A 3,692-nucleotide genomic window follows, 5' to 3' on the forward strand; every position below is an offset into this window, starting at 1 on the left:
AATGCAAGAAATAAACAGTTAACAACAAGAAACACACAGCCACAATTGGTGCATTATCCTAGAATAGCCCTAAACCCTATAATCCGAAAGGTATCGATACAACATTGTTTTCATGGATGCCTCTTTTACGAGGACAAGTTTTATTTAAAAACGTAAAATTTATATCTAAATCAAGTGAAAGACAATGAGAGAGAGAGAGAGAGAGAGAGAGAGAGGAGACCTGGATGGAGTGGGGCTAGACGAGAATGATCGTGGACGGAGGAATTGAAGACTTGGATTGGATGAATATTCACATGATTAAATTCATCAGTGTTTTGTTAGATTTCCAACCCCAGCCCTGGGTAGCCAAGCCAGGCACCGCACCGTGTTTCCTCTCTTTATTCGGGTCCCCTCCCCTCGTCATGGGTTCTCGCCCCGCACTGCGGTTCAAGCTTCACTCTTGTTAAGAATCGGTTCCAACTCATATAATTTGTCTCCGGTGCCGTGCCGTGCCTGTTGGATGTATCTTTCATTGTTCCAATTTAATTTTTATGGTAAAAAGTTTTTTAACTTTTTATCTAAGTTTTTTTTTTTTTTAAATCACAAAAAAATTATCAAAAAAGTCAATTTTTTTGCTAAAAAATTATAAAAAAAGCAAAAAATTAAAAAATTATTTTTTTACTAACTTCCTAAAACACCCCTTTATGTATTTTACTCTCCTTGGGGGAACTTCCCATAAACTAAGATGTCTCCTCTAGGATGTGAGTTCCAACCGGTATACACGTTGGGGGTAACTTCTCATAAACTAAAGGGTAAATTATAAATTCACTCTTTGAATTTTGTTTAAAATACGAATTGTTCTTTGTAGTTTAGAAAATTACACATACTTCCCTATCTTAATTTTTTATTTAACAGAATTAATTAAAAAATTAAAATTTCTAACTGTTTACCTATACAATAATAAAATTATCTGAATTATTAATTGAAATAAAATTTTAACATTATTAAAAATTATTAATTATCTTAATGATTTATTAATAAAATGACCTATTTGTTATGAAATTAGAAACCTTAGGGGGCATAATGTAATTTCTAGAACCACAAGGAATAATTTGTAATCTAAGTAAACCTCAGGGGGTGTGTTTATAATTTACCCTAAACTATACTAATCTGTATATCTATATAAGGAAAATGCACTTTTTAGTGAGAAGTCTTTTATAAGCTCCAAATTCTTATTCTAATTTTCTTCATTTTCTTAATTTTAAATAATTACTTTTATTTGATAATCTCATATCGGGAAAAAAAAAATGAGTTGTTTAACTCATATAAAGAGAATATTATACTCCTATCCCATTTAGTGAGTAACCTTGTGAGAGTTTCAATATCTTATACTAATTTTCTTGATTTTCTTAATTTTAAACAATTAAGAAAATCTCCATTAGCTAACTTTTATTTGATAATCGCAAATCGGAAAAAGAAGGAAAAAGTTAATTGATTAGGTTGGGATAGTTCAGCTTGTAAGTTTTTATCATAGTTTAAGTTGATGGTTCACCAAACTGTACAGTGAAAATATATCTCTCTAATAGGAGGCTAACTTCTATAATTTAAAGATCTTTTTTTTTTTCTTCAAAATTTGGAGGCCGTCACCCATATCCCCCAATTGGGCCCATCTTGCTTGCATGACTATAATGAATTATATTTTTAAAATAATATTTTGCTCCAAATGCAATGATGCAAGTTAATTACACAATTATGACCACTTAAATGACAATGTAACAAGACACATGTCGGAGAGGAAAAGAGAAGAGGTCAGTTGATTGACTTTTATTCATTTTTAGTTTTTATTAGCAATATTTTGAACAAATCAAAATTTGATTTACTTTGAACGAAACTATCATTTATAATCACATAATTTTATTATATTTATTTTTTAAAAATAAATAATATATATAATTTTATAAATAGATCATATATTTTTATTAAAACTAAATACATTGAAATCACATGAACATGATTTTAGAATGAATTTGATTTTTTCGTTTTAATATGCATATGAGTTGACAAAATGATCGACTATGGCAAATTCACCAACCTAAATTATGCCTCTCTAATTTCCGTTGGCTAGCTTCCATGTACCGTTTATTTTACAATCCCACATCGGAAAAAGAAAAAAAAATGAATTGTTCCACTTACATAAAGTGAATCTTATACTCTCATTTATATAAGCAAAAAGAGATTTTTAGTGAGAAACCCTATAATCAATATCTCATACTCATTTTTTTGATTTTCTTAATTTTAAACAATTAAGAAAATCCCCAGCTTCCATTTATCTTTTGTTTTATAATTCCACATAATTTTAATTTTAAAAATAATTTCGTAATGAGATTTTGAAACTCTCATAATATTTAACTTTAAAATAATTACAATCCCACATCGAGAAAAGAAAAAAAAAAGTGAGTTGTTTCACTTATATAAAGTGTTATAATCCCACATCGGGAAAAGAAAGAAAAAGTAAATTGTTTCACTTATATAAAATGAATCTTATAAAGGGAGTTTTGAGAGTTTCAATATCTCATACTAATTTTCTTGATTTTCTTAATTTTAAACAATTAAAAAAATCTCTATTGGCTAACTTTTATTTGATAATCTCACATCGAGAAAAGAAGAAAAAGTGAATTGTTTAAGTTGGGATAGTTTAGGTTGAAAGCTGTTATCATAGTTTAGGTTGATGGTTCAACAAATTGTACAGTGAAAATATGTCTCTCTAATAGGAGGTCAACTTATATAATTTAAAGATTTTTTGTAAATAATTAATGTAATTATTATTATAATAAAAGGGTTCCGAAATTTGGAGGCCGTCACCTATCTGCCCCAATTGGGTCCATTTCGCTTGTATGACTACAATTAATTATATTTTTAAAACAATATTTTGCTCCAAACACAATGATGCAACTTAATTCTACGATTATGACCACATAGATGATAATGTAACAAGGCACATATCGGAGAGGAGAAGAGATCAGTTGGTTGATTTTGATTTATTTTCAATTTTTATTAGTAACATTCTGAACAAATTAAAGTTCGATTTACTTTGAGTAAGACTATCATTTATAATCAAGTAATTTTATTTTATTTAATTTTTAAAAATAAATAATATATATAATTTTATAAATAGATCATATATTTTTATTAAAGATAAATATATTAAAATCACATGAATATGATTTTAGAATGAATTTGATTTTTTTTTTTTTTAATATGCATATGAGTTTACAAAATGATCGAGTATGATAAATTCACCAACCTAAATTATGTCTTTCTAATAATTTCCATTGGCTAGCTTTCATTTATCTTTTATTTTACAATCCCACATCGGAAAAAAAAAATGAAAAAGAAAGTGAATCTTATGCTTCTATTTATATAAGCAAAAGGACATTTTTAGTGAGAAGCCCTATGATTAATATTTCATACTCATTTTTTTTATTTTCTTCATTTTAAACAATTAAGAAAATCCCCATTGGTTAGTTTCCATTCAACTTTTATTTTACAATCCCACATAATTTTGATTTTAAAAATAATTTTGTATGAGATTTTGAAACTTTCATAATATTTAACTTTAAAATAATTACAATCTAATTTATATAAATTATTGAAATTTCTAAATTTTAAACAATTAAGAAAATTTCCAATGGTTAGCTTCCATTTAACTTTTA

The 3,692-nt window shown here is 27.0% G+C and overlaps 1 protein-coding gene across 1 annotated transcript in view; it reads right to left on the reverse strand.

Moving 5' to 3' along the window:
- Positions 1-518, reverse strand: part of LOC114307675 (uncharacterized) — a 16,222-nt gene extending 15,704 nt beyond the window's left edge. The window contains exon 1 of the mRNA XM_028253098.2: positions 221-518. The gene's annotated coding sequence lies outside the window, so the exon portion shown is untranslated. The remainder of the gene's footprint in view (positions 1-220) is intronic.
- Positions 519-3,692: the final 3,174 nt, after the last annotated feature.

This window comes from Camellia sinensis, chromosome 6 (assembly GCF_055761805.1).
Source record: "Camellia sinensis isolate YWXY chromosome 6, ASM5576180v1, whole genome shotgun sequence".
NCBI lineage: Eukaryota > Viridiplantae > Streptophyta > Magnoliopsida > Ericales > Theaceae > Camellia > Camellia sinensis.